Source organism: Lissotriton vulgaris, chromosome 2_1 (genome assembly GCF_964263255.1).
Source record: "Lissotriton vulgaris chromosome 2_1, aLisVul1.2, whole genome shotgun sequence".
Classification (NCBI taxonomy): domain Eukaryota; kingdom Metazoa; phylum Chordata; class Amphibia; order Caudata; family Salamandridae; genus Lissotriton; species Lissotriton vulgaris.
Window position 1 is genome coordinate 932,772,467 of NC_141687.1, and position 18,367 is coordinate 932,790,833.

Consider the following 18,367-nt stretch of genomic DNA (forward strand, 5'->3'; position numbering starts at 1 on the left):
TACTCCACTCTACTCCACCGATTCCATTCTCGGACACTCTACATGACTACCTTTTAGCCATGCTGAACAGCAGCCACACTGGTGTACAACACGACAAAAACACATTGCAAAAGTCAATAGCTCTTGTATAGGCAGAGGACTATTGGTTTGGCCAATGCTTGTTTTCATAGGCACCAGGTTTAGGCAAATATTTAGGGATATTTCTTTCTTTGACTAGTCTTATACTGTGAATTTTGCTTTCTAATTCAACTGTTTCATAAAGAAGTATACATCTTTCAAAATGGCTGCTCCCTTCTGCTTACCATCTGCTGTGACATGTTCAGTAAACATGGGACCAGAGAGTTCATTTATTATTTATACAGCAGCGGTTTCTTTTTGAGGACGCTGGGGCTCTGCCCCCTTTACTTTCACCCCCCCACCCAGGGCATGTCAAAAATTTAAGAAATAGTTAAGGGTAAAAACAGAATCAAAAACACATGTACACTCTTTATTTGTGTTGCTGGGGGCTGAGGCTGCAGCCTGCTGCTCAGTGCCACTTGCTGTGCTTATTGTTGCAGTGACGCTGGCCTTCACTAAAACTGCAGCCCCAAAGTCTAGAGGATATTCCGGGCTAACAATCACACAGCCCTAAGGCCTTTGAGGTCACCTGCTCGGCAAAGACCTAGCCTTGAGTACCGTTCTCCACCCCCTGATGACATGGGTTTACAATTACCAATGGGAGTATTGGACTTCAGTTCTGTAGAGGTGCGGCTTCAAATCAGTTAGGAAGGGAAGAGCATTGTCACCACACCCTTTGTCAAGTCGTCACGTGGGGTGGGTCCCTTGGGCCCCACCCGGTGACGGGTTTGGAAAGGGTGGGGTAAAAGCTGCAGGCAGGAAGCCGGGAAATCAAGTCTGTGCAGTGTATCAAACAACATGCACTGTGTATACTCGAAGTGTCTGCTTCCTGTGCTGCAGTGAATGCAGGACACCATTAAACTCTGGTGACTAATTGCCAGCCAGTAGAATTATGACTTAAAGAAAAGGTGGCACATTCGTCTGCTTAAACTTTTGGGGCCCGATGTAGGTGTCCATTTACCGACCGGTAAATGGTCATTCCGGATGTAGGGGGCCATTTTACCGATTCGGTAAATTTACCGAATCGGTAAAATACCGAATCGGTATTTTTACCGATTCAGTAACTTCCATATGTAGGTGGGACTCTTCTGAGTCCCACGGGCCAGTCCGATTCGGTATTTTACCACACATTCCTATTGGGTGGTAAAATACCGAATACAGGTGTGCATGCACATGTGTGCATGCACACCAGTGCCATGTGACAGACAGACATGCCCTTAGGGCATGTCTGTGTGCCACATGGCACACATGCCTGAATTCAGGGTGCCAGATGGTGTCAAAGTGACACCCCCTGCACCCTTGCAAAAATCGGTATTTACCGAATCGGTAAATACCGATTCGGTAATGACCATTGATTCCTATGGGCTTCAATGCCCATAGGAATCAATGGGCTTTACCGATTCGGTATTTACAGAATCGGTAAATACCGAATCTTAACGATTCGGTATTTACCGAATCTGAAATACCTACACCCCCCCCTCCATTTTACCACTTCTTAAATACCAAATCGGTATGGTTCGGTATTTAAAAAGTGGTAAAATGAACTTACCTACATTGGGCCCTTGATCTCTTAACCGTGGCGCGAATTCCGCCGTGGTGCGGCAGTTTTAACGAGTGGGCTGGGCCGCATCGGCCAATGGATGTGCGCAGCACTAGCCAGGTAGTGCTTGCAACGGTGGTTGGCTGACAGGAGCACAGAAGGGGTTAAGTTGAAGGAGCTTCCCTGCAGTCCAGCCGGTGCCCCACAGTCCCAACTGTGTGAGATGGGTGAAAAACCTAGCAGCTGCCTGCGCCTGACCTAAGTAAGAAGCAATTCTGGGCAGCTCATTTTATCTCTGTGCCTATTACCAAAAAAATTAATGATTTGTGTAATGTAACTGATACTCATGTAAAGCCCTCAAATACTTCACTTTATATAAAACGACAAAAAAGACTCCAAAAGGTAATCTTTTAAACCAAGCGTTTTTTAGCAAAGTATGTGCATGGCGATCAGTGATAAAGCGTAGGAACCTAGGGCCAGATGTAGGGGTCCGTTTCAGGCCATTTACCGATCGGTAACTGCCGCTTTTGGCCGTTACCGATCGGTAAATGGGTGACAGGTATGTAGGGGGCATTTTTTTACCGATTCGGTAAAATTACCGATTCGGTAATTTTACAGAATCTGTAAAATAAAAATTCGGTAAATTTACTGAATCTGAGGCTCCCAGATGTAGGTGGGACTCTTCTGAGTCCCAGAGGCCTTACAGAATTGGTATTTTACCATCAAATCCAATTTGATGGTAAAATACCGATTCCGGTGTGCATGCACATGTGTGCATACACACCTATGCCATGTGACAGGCAGACCTACCCTTAGGGCATGCATGCCTGCCACATGGCACCCGAGCCTATTTTGGGGGTGCCAGAGGGTGTCAAAGTGACACCCCCTGCACCCTTGTGAAAATCTTCAAAGCCCATAGGAATGAATGGGCATTACCGATTCGGTATTTACTGAATCGGTAAATACCGAATACTTCCAATTCGGTATTCCAGCACATCTGGAATACCTACATGTCCACAGCTTAGATTTACCGATTTTTAATTACCGAATCGGTAAAATTCGGTAATTAAAAATCGGTAAATCTATTTTACCTACATCTAGCCCCTAATTACCACCTTTATTTTTGCCAGGGAGCACACCGCCGATTTTTATCGGAGGATTACTATTAAAAAAACACCTGTTTCGCTCAAGTCTGGAACATTAAATACTACTGCAGCAAAAAGAGAGTACATGCTCATCTGTTCTCTGAGACACGACCTTAATTAATCTCCAATGCTTCACCTCCACACAAAAAGGTGTACAATTAATACTCCTACGTGGCCTAGCATACTAGAGCTCGAACCTGACACCTTTGGTTGCTATGGCAAAGAGTAGGGTCTCCGTGACTCCCTGAGCTATCCTATCGGTAAACTGGTAGTACAGAGACAAACCTGCTGAGAGTGCAAGGTATGGTATGCTTGAGGACAGTTTGACAACTACTTGGTAGCAGTGGCGGTTCTACCATGGGGGCATTTGGGCGCTGCCCCCCCTGCTTTCTCGCCTTGCGAGAAGAAGGCAGAAACAAATGGTAGTTATTTATTTATAACTACCATTTGTTTCTGCCTGCCTTTCTCGCATGGCGAGAGAGCAGTCAGCAGAACAGAACTTCCTTGTTACTCGAGCCTCAGGGCAGGGTGGAGTGGCTTGGGGGAGTGGCTTGCCCACTGTTGTTAATACTGACTGTTTGGACAGCCTGAGAGGCTGTCCAAACAGACAGTATTAGCAACAGTGGGCAAGCCGCTCCCCCAAGCCACCTCCCACTCTCCGTTCTGCAGGATGCAGACTAGGAGAAATGATGCGGTTAGGGCAGCCGGCCGAACCAATCAGCGCCGGCTGCCATGGAGGGGAGAGAGGCTGCCTGCAGCTTTCAGTGATGAGAGCCCACACGACCACGTCAGACGCAGCGGCGGCATTCAAAATCCAGGACGGCGGGAGTCTGCAGTCTCGGGACTCCAGTCGGGAGTCAGCGCGGGAAGGTACGTTTTTTATATTTATTTGCCAAACATGTGTTTTGCTTAGCTCGCGCGGTGAGGGCTAAGCCTAAGGCGTCGGGACAGGAAACGCAGACAAAGGATAGCCCTTGTAGCCGTCTTTCTACAGAGTTAATGTTAATTGAGCAATATTTTATTGTCCCCTCATTATCAGCCGTGGCCCAGCGCGTGTAACCTAAAGTAGCCGAGTAGCAGTCACCACTCACTAATGGACACTGCTAGGGCCACATCCGAGAATCGAGTGTCAGAAAGTAGTGCTCCAAAGATGCACGTGTGCAGCATTGGTTGTCGGGATCTGTTTTCAAGGTGCACCATGTGAAAGGGCCCAGCAGGCAGCAACAAACATAACGGAATCTGAGCAGAAGTTGCTCAGCATTGTTATCTCAAAGTCTGTTTTAAAGTTCGCTGGTTATACTGAATAAGCAGCTACCTATATCACTATTGTATAATATGTCTCTATTGATGTCCTAACTATACTTTCACAACTACCTTATTAACCTACTTACTCTCTCAAATATGCTTGAAAATGCACCATTTGTCCACTCTTTTTTCACAATTTTCTCAGGGGAGAACTCCCCCGTTCCTCCTTATGACAGTTGGGCTCACTCCCTATGCCAGCTCGCTCACCACAGGTCACTTATCCATACATGTTACGCCCTACCACTTTCAAATGTCACCAGCCGCCACTTCTTGGTAGACAGCTTTCTACGAACCTGACTGCAGCCACCCTCTGGGACCTGCTGCCAAAGCCCAAAGTATGGTGTTCCTGATGGCTGCACTGAGAAGTACTCATTCAAAGTGATTAGGTTTCAACATGAACCATCAGTGAACTATTAGGTACAATAGTTGTTGTGTAAACCCTGTACGTGGCCCAGATTATTGTAGAGCAATACTACAGTCTATTAAATCAATCCCAATAGCTCTTTGTACAGTTGGCATTCTGAACTCACATTCGAAAGTGCTTTCATGCATGATATTGAAGAAAAGGGAGTTTTGGTGAAATAAAATATATGCTTAAGATCATGCAGTGTAATCGAGGAAGCAGGGATTTACCCTTGTTTTCTGGTTTCACTTTGTACTAATCAGGCAGTAGGCGGGTATCTATTCGTCTTTCTTTATGTTAAGGCTTTGATTTTACTGTTTTGTGCATTTTCGGCACTTTTCATGTAGCGTGAAGTGCGAGTGAATCCGAAAGAGGGAGCTGAATACCACCTTGAATTGGTAAAACCGAGAGACTGTCAGGGCCTATCGCAAACCTTCAGTGCCAACTTGGCACTAAAAGTTTGCAAGGAGCCCTGACAGTTGTAGTTGCATGCGAGGGATATTGCGAGGGGCAGAATGGTGCTGAGTCTAGTTAGGTGCATGTGTTGGGTGACCCCAGGGGTGTAGTAGTCTGGTACAGTTTTCAGGCAGTATTTGATTATGTGCTATGGGATGACATTTTTGAGGACATTGGGAAAGCATACGTGCAGCCTTCAGTCATCGGTTTCAATTACAAGAGAGCCGTACCAGTAATCTTTTCATGTTTAATAACCTTGTGCCGTCAAGTACAGTGACAGCTCCCAAAAAATGCTGTGCCCCTACTATGAGCTCTCAACTGCCCTCCTCCACTCCACCCCCAGCCCAACCCTACCACTCATAAATTTCACTAGCCGCCACTGTGTGTAAACCTTTCAAACCAGCATCACAGCCTCCATCATTTTATGGGCAAAATATGCATCTCCAGCCCTTGAAAGGCAGTGGCATAGCAAGGCGGGGCGGGGGGGTCTACGAAGGCTAGTCCATCCCGGGCTGCACTCATTGTGGGGATGGTGGCCAGGACAGAAAATGCAGAAATCATCAGAACCCTCTCTCCTCACTCTCACTTGCGACCGCAAGGGTGACCAAAGGTTTAGCTACGCCACTGTTAGTAGGTCTTCATTGGCAAAGACGGACTGGCCCCAGGCAAATTCAGGACCCTACCAAGCAGGCATCTATGAACATGGGGAAGAGTTTTGCCGATGACATGCTATGCATGTTTTCAGAATGGTGTGTGTTCAATTAACCATGGATTAGTCCAGTGTCATGGGGCTTACGGTTCTACCACCGGCGCCAGCTCAGCCCAGCACCATATGACTCTGGGCAATAGGTCACTTAATCTACCCTACTGACCCCAGTGCCTCGAGACCCTTAGGGGTGAGTAATTCGCACTTTACAAATACCTGATTTATTGCCATAAAATTCTATTGATGCATAGGCAGAGAAATTTTCCGTGCATAAATATCCTAAGAAAGCCTTATGTGTACCAGCCTTATGTTTGATTTTCCTTCTCATTCCACTGGAAGCTGGTCAAGTGAGCTTGCAAGATTTACTGATAGGCTGTTGCCTCTTAAATGTGGCTGACAGAGCCTTGTAGTGCCTGGCAATTTAGAGGCTGCCAATCCATATAGAAGCCCGTGATAGAACATAGGAGGCTCTTCTAGCCCCTCGCTAAGCCACAAGAACCTGTTTCCGTTATCCGAAACGCTCCCCCATTTCAAGCCCAAAATTATCTGCACGCACGTCAATATTCAAGGACGGTGTTGCTACGCCATGAGAACCTGTTTCCGTTATCCGACACGCTCCGCCATTTAAAGCCCAAAATTATCTGCGCGCACGCCGAATGTTTAGGGACGGCGTTGCTACGGTTGGATTTATTTCAATACCTTCTGCAACCATAAAATACTCAGGTTGCCTGCAGCATTTTAATTTATACACTTCGACCCGGTTTTAATACGTCTGTTGTAGCTTCATTTATCTCCATATAACCGCAAGGTCGCCTACACAGATTTACTATCACAGATGGTACTTTCCTGATGAAGACACTTCTGTGTCGAAACACGTAGCTGAAAACCATCTCCTCTCAAAATTGATTTGTATCACATGAATTGTTGATCACATTGTTTTATTCTCATGTATAAAGAAATTCTCAATTTTTATCTAACAAAATATATATCCTGAATTTTTATCATTATGATATTTAATAAATTTGACTCTAATTGTAATTTCTAGTGCATATGTGTTTCATTTAGTTGCACACATTGCCGCCCTTTTTGCTTTGCCTTGGCTTGTTATTTGTCATAATTTGTTTTACCCTGGCCCAGGAATTTGATCCACTACCAGGGGGTCCCTGTTACTTGTAAGGGAATTTAGAGGCACCAGCCTTTCAAGGAAAAACTATTGGGACCAGATAATGACAGGCCCACCCCACGAAAATGTACGTGCGCTGTTTGCTCCTGTGAGAAGTTTCATTATGTGGCAAATCCCAGGAGCACAACACTTGCGATCTGAGATTTTCGCACACATTGTCATCCCTTTTTAGTGTCAAACCGGATTGGTTGCCTCCTTATGAACTGGCCCTTAATCTCCAGATCATAACTTGCTGTAGAACTGACTTCCATATGTCCAAAAGGAAGTCACCAGAATGAAAGCAGTTACTGTATTGTCAGCATGGACACAAACTTCAAGGAAGGGCTTGTTGTGTATATCAAAAACAAAGTCAAACATGGTCAAACAGTATATAGTGGAGTGGTGTGGCTCACTGGTTAGAGGCGGTAGATCCGGAAGCAGAGATTGGCCCGCGACCAGGGTTGTATCCCCGACGCGGCAGGGGCGTGGACCAGTGTCAGCGGACTCGATAATTCTCGCCTCGGTGCCTTCTCTAACCAGGGGTCCCACTCGGCAACTCTGGGCATTAGCTTGCCTAATCTCCACAACGGCCCCATCAACGCCGGGGATGCCTGGCTCCACCTTGGGGATTCCCAGGAGGGACCATCCCACAGGGAAAGCCAGGACTGGTTTCCCAGCGTTATACAGCGCCAGGACGCCGCTCGGCAACAGTGCGCTTTACAAGTATACACATTACATCACATTACATTATATCCTCTGAGGCCAGTGATTTGTCCATAACCATAATAGTGGGTGTTAGAAATGGGATTACTGGTTGTCTAAGGCTTGTGCCAAAGCCAGGCAGAAACCACCACTCTAGTCAGGGCAAGGAAGTTACACGCCAAAGATAACCCCTGATCACCCCCTTGGTAGCTTGGAATGAGCAGTCAGGTTTATCCCAGAGGCAATGTGTAAAGCGTTTGTTAAGCGTTTGCGCAACATACACACTCAGCAGTAACACACTAGGCACACCACAAAAAGGAACTCCGCACAAGGTTACATATAATAATAGCCTTTGTATTATTATAAACACATTGGATCATAATCACGCAATTACACTGTGCAAACTGGCACTGGGCAGTATTTACAGGGGATTATATACACACCTGACAGGGCCACATGGACCACCGTCAGGATAAGCACTTAGTAGGAATAGTAGATGCAAAACATAGAATAACCGTAGCACAAAATAATACTTGTAGAACACAACCAGTAACCACTGGTAAAAGGTAGGTACACACTACGCAATACTGATCACCATAGGCATAGATCACGCAGGTAAACATAGACTTGCTAGCATAAACCACACTAGGCAAAACAACCTCCTAATCATGAAACACAGTAAGCGTTATCACATGCATAAAGGCATCGCACATTACGCATAAATCACAGAAGGTAGTCACCATCACAAACACAAATCACCAATTACCTTGCGCAGAATCACAGCAGGTACTGACCCCAGGCCAATTGGCCTTCCATGGGGCTCAAATGCCCTTAGTCCAGAATGTCCTGGCTGGCTGCGCACGCAGTGAAAGCAAAAAGGGAAAAGAGCAGCCTAAACGTGGCAGCTGCCCACTAATTGCTGAGCAGCTGTAGAGGCACTAATGTAGCAAAGGAGTGCGTCTCACTCCTAGATTAAAAACATGTCCCCTGAAATAAAGAAGAACCTAAACAATGCAGCTGCCCACTACTTGCTGGGCAGCTGTGAGGTAGAAGAAAATACTGTAAGGGATCTCAGTACCCTTGAAACAAATTGCGCCAAACGTTGGGGCCCCGGGCGCTCTAAGAACAATCATGTGCCAAGTCCAACAGTGGGTCAAGGCTAGAAATTACAGGAAAAATTGTCAAATCAAAAGTAAGCCGTAAAGAACAACTTGTCACAGAAATCTAAGCTTAGTATCAGAAAAAAAAGTTTTTGCAGGTATTTTCCCCCATAGCCGAAGCTATAGTAGTATTGAAAGAAAGTGCAAACGTTCCAAAGAGAAATTTTAGTCAGTTTCAGTTTATTATATTACGGTTTGGAACTCCATTGAGATCCACATAAAAGCAGACAAAACTGTGAAGAGACTGATACAGAAACACATACCATAAAAATGTAGAAGCATTTCTAAAAAAAAATACAAAGAATGGCATAATAGTCTTGGTACCATGATCTACTTTAAAAAATCCTGGATCAAATAAAGTGCAAATGCAGAAGCAAATTCAGTTGGGAGATTTGGTGCAATGCTTATGGAATACCAGAGACTCTGCATCCTTTGATACAGTACAAAGAATAAAAAGTTAAAAATCGGCAAATAAAATACTGTACAAATGAAAGAAAAAATTCAATTGAGCATTACAATGCAAAGGTAAAACAGCGCATTCCAGTGTAAAATACTTACTCATTAAAGTGCCAACGAACTTAAAAATACTACCAGCAAAAAGATAGAAAATTGTGCAAAAGAACAATACTGCACTCTACACTCCACTCATCTGTCGAGCGTCCAGCATAGTCCATAACATATAAAGTACTGTTTCAAAAAGTGGTCGAATGAGAACTTATAGTACCCTCATCAAATACAGATACTGAGTAAAAAGCAGTTAATCAGGATTACAATGTTTGTATACATTCAAAAAATATTTGGGAAGTGTTAAAAAAATGCAACATTTTTGTGATATATCTGTTTTGGCTACATTGACGAGCTTCCGCTGCTGAAGTTATGTTATACTTCATAAAAATTGGTGTTAACAACTGAGGACGCAAAGAATGAAGAAAGGAATACACAAATAGCACATGATTTAGATTTTGAACTTGAGTCAAACAGAGATCACAAAGCCTCTCATCCCTTGGTATGCCTTCCCAAGATCTAGTGACAACTTGTAACGGAAGCAAATTCATCTTTAGTAATAAGATTGTTCTACGCACGCCATGGCGTAGGTTCCATGTGACATAAGATTGGGGATTTTTGCACACCCTGTTTACTACTACAGTTTCATACTGGGCACAAAGCAGAATATCCCCCTTCCAGCTCACTTCATAAATTGATTTTTTTAATCAATTTTTTTAAAAGAAGCTTGGGAAAATATGCCATCTTATTCAAACTATTTTCAAGCAAATCCAAGACTTTCAAATAATTTGAGAAGAGGGCACTGCTTCCCTTCAAGCTATGGAATATTTCATATGTTAGTGCATCACACTTACATGATCTCCTGGTACTAAATCCCCTACTCCCGAGTGAAGACCTGGATGTAGGCTATGATCAGTTCTGCCTCTGGATCACCCAGGCACTTGACATCCTAATTCCTGCCAGATGGACCAAGGCCCGCACCCACACAGCTAGTCCTTGGTATTACTCTGAACTAGCTACTCTGAAAAAGGAATGTAAAAAGGCAGAGAGGTGTTGGAGGAAAATATTTACAACAAGGGGTGGTGAGGGACAGAGTCTCTGAATTAAGCAGAAAGCTCTCACCCAGTCAAGAGATCAGGGCTAGATCCAACACCGTTTTTTAGCTCACTGCACCATCCCAGTTTCAGAACCTGGCTGTATGCAAATTAGTCTGTTCCTGTCCCAGTGCATGATGGGAACAGGGCAAACCAAACTACAAAAGCCAATTCTTACACTGGGAAGGAAACAAGCTCCCGGGGACCGGTTTCTGGCATTACAGCCGTCTTCGGCCCGGTTTGCTTGAATCCTGATGGTGCAATGAGCAAGGGTCTCACATCTGAGAATACCCTTCCACTCTTAGGGTGGACAAAAATATTTACAACAAGGGGTGGTGAAACTATGACGCCAACCTTAAACAGGATTATGTCCTGCTCCAAAAAACTTATCACCGTAAGGTCTGCAGAACAAGAGCGGCATATTATGCCAGTGAAATCAGCAATAGCTCCAATACTTCGAAATCTGTATTTAAAATTCTGAAAGACCTCACTGCAAAAAAAAACGTCAATACTACTATCACTTCGCCCAACCTTTGCAATAACATGGCTAATTTCTTCACTGATAAGATCAAGAAAATATATGACACCTTCCCAAAATGCCCACAGCCATCGGTCATCATTGATCCTACCAGGCCCTCTCTCACCTCCCTTCCTACACTTGAGCGAGAGAGTTTTTTAAAAATCTGCAGAAAGATTAAATCTGGTTCTCCGGCAGACCCCTTAAAACCGGACACTTTCTGTGAAGCCCACGAACTTATCACAGAACACATCCGAGACATCATCAATCTGTCACTCTCCACCGCCAGTGTTCCTTCCAAATGGAAGCAGGCCTGGGTTTCCCCCATCTGAAAAAAACCCACCTTAGACCCTTCACTTCCGGAGAACTTCAGGCCCATCTCCTTGCTCCCCTGGCCTGCCAAAATCATCGAGGCACATGTCAACAACATCCTGTCCGACTTCCTCCATACCAACAACATCCTGGATGACTCCCAACACGGGTTTAGAGCTGGTCACAGCACCGAGACAGCCTTGCTCAGTGTCTCTGAGGACCTCCGCTCCATTCTTGACACCGGCGGTACAGCAGCACTGGTCCTGTTGGACCTCAGTGCTGCCTTCGATACGGTGTCACACGAGGTCCTCTTGACGAGATTGGAGGAATTTGGAGTTACAGGGGTAGCCTTGGGATGGTTCAGAGACTTCCTGTCTAACAGGTCCTTTAGAGTCTCTACCCCTCCTTACATCTCGAAGGAGCATAGCATTGGACAGGGAGTGCCGCAGGGCTCTTCCCTTAGCCCCACCCTGTTCAATGTCTATGTTCGCCCTTTGGCGGAGGTGGCTAGAAGGAATGGACTTGCACTGGTATCCTATGCAGACGATACCCAGTTGGTGGTGGCTCTGAATAACAACAGTGGTCTGGAAGCCCATCACTTTAAACAGACACTCACTGACATCACCAACTGGATGACGGCGAATTTCCTCCAATTAAACGCCGGAAAAACTGAGATTCTGCTCCTGGGGAAAACACCTCGTCCTGGGGAGACAACTGGTGGCCTGACATCTTAGGCCCACCCCCCAAGCCAAAGGATTGCGTCAAAAATCTGGGAGTATGGGTGGACTCGGCTTTAAAGTTCACCATCCACACTAAGAAAGTGGCTGCCACGTGCTTTGGCATTTTACGTAACATCAGGCCCATTCTGAAGTTCTTTGACTGCCGCACCCGCCAGCTCATTGTTCAGGCGACGATCCTTTCTAGACTGGACTACGCCAGCTCTCTCCTATTGGGAGCGAATCTGGCTGAAACCACCAGATTGCAGAGAGTCCAGAATGCGGCAGCCAGGGCTCTGGTTGGTCTCCCTCGCCATTCTTCCGTATCCGGAGCCTTGAAAAAATTGCATTGGCTCCCAGTGGGCAAAAGGATCCAGTTCAAGGCTTTATGTTTAGCCTTCAAAATCCTTAAAACCGCCTATCCCCCCATGCTGAGCCCCCTCCTGTCTGAGTACACACCTAGAAGATCGCTCCGCTCAGAGGGGCAACATCTTGCGACCATTCCTCGCACTAGACTGGCCAGAGTAGGCGGCCGATCCTTCAGTTTCTTAGCTGCCAAGTTATGGAACAGTCTGCCCGAAGCCATCCGGGGGATTCAAGACCTCTTAGCCTTTAGAAAGGCCGTCAAAACTCATCTTTTTCAATAATCTGTCATTTATCTGTGCTACCTCTTCTCTGCATTTTTTCTACTCGCAGCGCCGGGACGCCCCTTGGCTGGGGCAGCCGTGCGCGATATAAATCTCCATAACATTAACATTAACATCACAGGTAGAACCTGCATCACTACTAAATAATAAGTTATTCCTCCACCTAAGGACAGCTGCTATTGCAAACACATGTGAAGAGTGGAATCCAAATATGAGCCTGAGGACAGAAGGAGTGACCAAATGGTTCAAATTGCAGATTTGATGCCAAATACACCCTTCTACCTTTTCAAAAAAGGCATAAGTCAGTGATGGCAAGATTTTAATCTTATAGGCCAAAAGAGCATAAGGAAAATGCCTTTGCCCAAATCACTTATACATTCTGTGAATGGCTGAGGTTTGGGACATTGCCATACTTCTACCTTGAATAATATGATCTTTGTTCAAGCAATTACTAGAACAAATTTTACCTAGATATGGAAAAAGTTTGACCACTTCCAACTTATCATTCCTCAGAAACCAAAATGAAGCCTTTCTAACTCTGCATTCCTGCAACCTAAAACAATAACTTTGCTCTTAGTTATATTTATCTTGAGGTAGTTTTCATCAGTATAATTGCCCAGCACAGAGATGTGCCTCTGTAGTCCTATTGGGGTTAAATCCAATAAAACAATGTCATCAGCATAGAGTAGACAACTGACTTTCATTAATCTCAATCTTGGTGGGTCCCCCTTAGACTGCCCACCTCTGCATGGTAAATTGTAAGTGTAGAAAGAGAATAGAAGGGGCCAAGCAAGCACCCTTGCTTCAAAACATTATGGGCCTTATTTATGAGGCTGTGTGTCACTTTTACGCCTCCGGTGTGTCACTATTTGTGATGCACCAGTGGTGTAAAAAATGCGCCTTGTTGCGCCATATTTACAAAGTGACGCATCTACCTAGATGCGTCACTTTGTAAACCCCTGCTCCACATTATACCTGCACCCGGTACAATGTATACAAGGGGGGCGTATTGACGCAAGGAAGGGTCGTAGAAGTGGCGCAGTGAAATCTATGAGATTTCACTGCATCACTTTTACGACGCCGTTGAGTCAAAATCTTGTGCCTGCCTCACAGCAGGCGTAAGACTGACGCAGGCCCTTTCACATGGGGCTTGCCCCATGTGAAAGGACGCATTGCTGGAGTTGCGTCACTTTTGACAGACTCCAGCAATGCGTCACTTTTGCGCCTACAGATAAATCAGAAATACTGACGTAGCTGTAACTCCTTGCGACATGATGCGTCATACATTTAATATGATGCATCAGGAATGTCGCAAGGAGTGCGCACTGAGAAGTGACGCATCGCTGCTTTCACGCAGCGGTGCGTCATTTCTCATAAATGAGGCCCTATGTGTCTATGCTCTACTAGATAGACCCTGATTCCTGCCCCTCAATAACTGAGTCCGAGTGGCAGAGTGCAAAGCAATGATCAACCTAATGAGGTGATTGGAAATCCCCAATGTTAGTGGTTTCCTCCACAGCATCCCATGGTCAAACCTGTTGAACGCTGTAGAGAGATCAATAAAAGCAGAATATATAGGCATACACTTACCCATGGGGTACGTTTCAATCAGTGTCTGGAGGGCCACTGTCACCTTTTCCTAACTTTGCCTGTGGGTGAAAACACTTGTAAAACCATTTTCGTAACAAAATCCCACCACTAAGGGATGCATTATGAGCAGCCTCCAAAATGGGGTCGAATTTTCTCACTCTCAGAGTTACCAGTACCAGGGAACAGGATAACCTTATCACAAGCTTTGCCTGACATTTGTATTTAGTTGTAGACACGAACTTCTGAATTCTGACCTTAGTTATGTGAACAGTAAGATAGGCAATTGAATGTTCCATGGAGGACTTGCATGCTCTGGGCCTGATACAGAGTTTCCCAGGTGAGGTCACCATCACAAACGTGACGGATATCCAGTCCGCCTTCTGCTGGATATAAAACACTTGAAATAAAGCAGACGGAATATCCAAACTCTTAATCAGGGCCTAGGTTTTTTATTCCATTGGCAGCTAAGAATGCAGTGCTCTATTTTTAAGTGTTGACCGTAACATGATAAAAGTTACATATAATAAAGTTAATAAATTAACGCATTCAAATGGAGGGAATGCGATCTTATATATATTCGAGTTATTTTTATATATCTGTACCTCACTTCAGTGTTCCAAATGCATTTTGTTCTTCTTAAATTGGGGGTTATTCTGAAAAAAGATGCTATACCATCTTGTGGAAAAAGGTCCAGCACGGCCATCATCGAGATTTCCTCATATCCCCTCAGCTACACTCAAATCTTTAGAGTTGCCAGCACTTTCACTACACTCTCTTTGGTGCAGTATAGGGTCAAGGGATATACAACAGAGTGAGGCTTGAGAGATGAGCCCTAAAAGTATGACCTTTCTGATCTTGCTCCCAGGAATTACATAATATAGGAAGTAGAGTTTCCCTTGCTTCGAAAGTTGGCTAAGAAACCACCACTTTGGTTAAGATTTTCCTCCTAAATGCTCAGACATACTCTTTGCCACTATTGTGTGAATCCAAATGTCATAATGAGGGAAAATAGGATTGTTAGACCTGACATCATTGGCATGAGTCTTCCTTCCATTTTGACGGATTGCCTCCTCTGTTTTGATATGTTTTGCTGTTTTTACGCTTTGGGCACTGTGCCACTGCTAATCAGTGCCACAGTGCAAGTGCTCCCTATGTTAAATTTATGTACTAATTAGTGATTCCATGATTGAGTTATTTGATTTATCTGTCAGCCCCTAGTACAGTGCACCATGTGTGCCCAGGGCTTGTAAATCAAATGCTGCTGGTGGGCCTGCAGCACTGGTTGTGCCACCCACAGAAGCAGCTTTTAAAGTATCTCTCAGGCTTGCCATTGCAAGGCCTATGTGCAGTCTAGCACTGCCATGTCGACTTGGCCAAGTACTCCCACTTGCCAGTCCCTAAACCTTCCCTTTGCTCCATGTTAGCCACCACCATGGTAGGCCCAAGGGCAGGGTACATTGTGAGTATAAGGTAGGACATGCCCTGATGTGTGTAGCATGTTCTAATAGTGAATTACAGTAATTTTCGTTTCTCACCATCGATGGCTACCTGTTCTCCATAGGCCAGGATGGGCAGTTAGAATATTACATGTTTATAATCCTAACTGACTCAGGGAACATGGTCGAAATTCGAATTTAGTATGCCTGAACTCAGAATAATAAAATACATATTTTAGTAAAGTTTATTTTAATATTCTGTGTTTGCAAATACCACTTTTAGAAAGTAGGTATTGGCTTGCCTAACCATTTGAACCTGCCTCTGTGTAGTAAAGTTTATTCTAATATTCTGTGTTTGCAAATACAACTTTTAGAAAGTAGGTATTTGCTTGCCTAACCATTTGAACCTGCCTCTGTTGGGTTGTGTATTCCTTGTCTGGGTTTGTGAGTGACAGGGCTGGGGAATTCCAGGAGACAGGCTGGGGCAACCCCGTGGTGAATAGAGAGATCTGCATCTAGATGGGAGGGAGGAGTTGCACCTGGGACCTGAATAAGGCTGGGCCTCCCCTCTACAATGCTGGCTCCACCCCCTGTGGCTTGTCGTATGTCTCTGTCCTGCACTGTGAAAGGAGAGGAGGAATCATGTCAACAGAGTGCTCCAGAGCTGTATCTTCCTTCCCCTGTGCTGGCTCCACCTCCTGTGGGGAGGCTGATGTCTCTGCCCTGCACAGTGAAAGGAAGAAAAGAGTCATGTAAACAAAGTGCTCCGGTACTGGTTTGAACTAGGCAGAGGCCTCTGTACCTTCAGAGAACAAAGGATTTTGGGGTATAAATATTGGGACCCTGATCCCAGGAAATTAGATCCCTTCTGGAACAAGAAACCTTCCTGCCAAGGAGAAGAACCAAGGAAGCTGCAGGAGTTTGGACTGCTCCTCTGCCAGTGTGTTGTTTGCTGGGTTGGCCTGCAGTGGTTGCTTCATTGCCAAGGTAAAGGAGAATGAACTTTGTAAGAACTTTCATCTACAGAATATTCTCCAAGGGTTTAAACTGTGCTTGCCTCCTGCTGAAGTGTCAGTGACAAAAGACTTCACCTCCAGCTCCCTCCTGAATTTTCTTGCTGGGAATTCTGACTCCAGACACTTGCGTGCCACTGGGAGCTGGAAGCACGACCCATCGAGAAGAAGCGTGTCGCTGCCGCAGCTGAAATCATCGGAACGCCAGAGAAGCGAGCCTTCGCCGCATCTCCCTGGAAGCGGGTGTTCATTGAAGCTGCCTGCTGTTGCATCACCGGAGAAGCGTGACGCCATCGTGATAGTCGCCATCGCGTCACCGGAGAAGCGTGTCGCAGGACCTGTCACGGCTCCAAAGTACAGAGTCATCGCAAGGCTGCCAAGGCGTCATCGCATCACCACATCAAGGGCCCCATCTTCTTGCATCCCAACTGGATCATCGCATCCCATCAAGGCATCATTTTGCGCACCGCAATGGGCCCGCAAGCCGAGAATCTGCGCATCACCTCCGCACCGGTAAGGCTCACGACGAGTCCCCTACTCTGCGCAAGCATTGAGGAAGGATGCAACCGTTCCGCCGGGTCACGGAACTGACACATCTCCCCTTTTGGGAGCCTTTTTTTCACTTTGCTGTATGCATCCAGGTACTTTGTTGAGAACTTTGTCGCATTTACCAACAACTTGAACTAAGAGACTTTAATCATCTTTTAAGTAATCTTAAGTGTAGTATTGTGGATTTTTGAAGTTTGTGCTCTTGTGTTTAAGACTAAATAAAGAATACTTATTTTTATAAAACCTGTGTTGTGTCCATCTGTAGTATTTTCACAGTATTACTGTGTATTCACAAATGCTTAACACATTGCCTCTGAGATAAGCCTGTCTGCTTGTGCCAAGCTACCAAGGGGGTGAGCAAGGGTTATTAAGGAGTGTAATCCCCTTATCCTGACTTAGAAGTAAGGGTCCCTATTTGGACAAAGGTGAATACCATGGCCAACTAGAGACCCCCAGATCTAACAAGGATGGACACAAAAGTTAAGTAAAGCATTCACTATGTGTGGTAAGCATATTCACATGGGTAGACCTATAAAAGTTGGTCACCAAATTTCCTCACGGTAAGGACGCGCTTCCCATTTGTTAAAACAAATGCTGGTAAAACAAATAATTCTAGCTTTTCTGTGGTGAAGGCTTTTTTTGCAAGCTTTACTACCACAGACACAATAAGTACAACATCAGAAGCAGCAGGAAAAGCATGTTTTTACCCATACTGGATGGGTAACACACGGATGACAGCAGTAAAAGCTTCCCTTACACAAAGTTCAAATAAAGACACAAACATGAGCTGAGATGCACACAAAATAGGCACAATATCAACAGCAAAAGTTCACCTCCATTGACCTGGGAAGCAGTGAAAGTTTTCCTCACACACAGAGCAGACACAGAGCACAGAGAAAATTGGTGCAGCAGCTGCAATGTCACTGGGGCCCAGAACAATGAGGAGCCCATTGAACACGGACAATGGGGTACTTTACTACCTTAACAGAAGTCAAAAGGGTCCATTTTCTTTGCTTGCACCAGGGCCTATGGCATTCGTGCTACCATCTGACAGTACATGCAGAAGGGCCAGATTCTATCACAGAACAGATACAGTGCATGCAGCAGCAGAGCGCCTCCTTTGAAGTTGGAACAAACGCAAAGCAGTCAGAGGTCCAGACATCCCTCTAACAAAGAAAAGATCCTGTACCAGCAGTGGAAGCGTACAAGGTGGGCACCACCGTGTGCGATTCGCCCTTCCATAGTATCTCACCACACCCTCCATGACCATCCCCTTTTACAAAGTAACACCAG

General features: G+C 45.3%; 1 protein-coding gene across 1 annotated transcript in view; it reads left to right on the forward strand.

Moving 5' to 3' along the window:
* The window catches only part of GRIK3 (glutamate ionotropic receptor kainate type subunit 3), a 653,994-nt gene that overhangs the window by 162,473 nt on the left and 473,154 nt on the right, over nucleotides 1-18,367 (forward strand). The window lies entirely within an intron of this gene.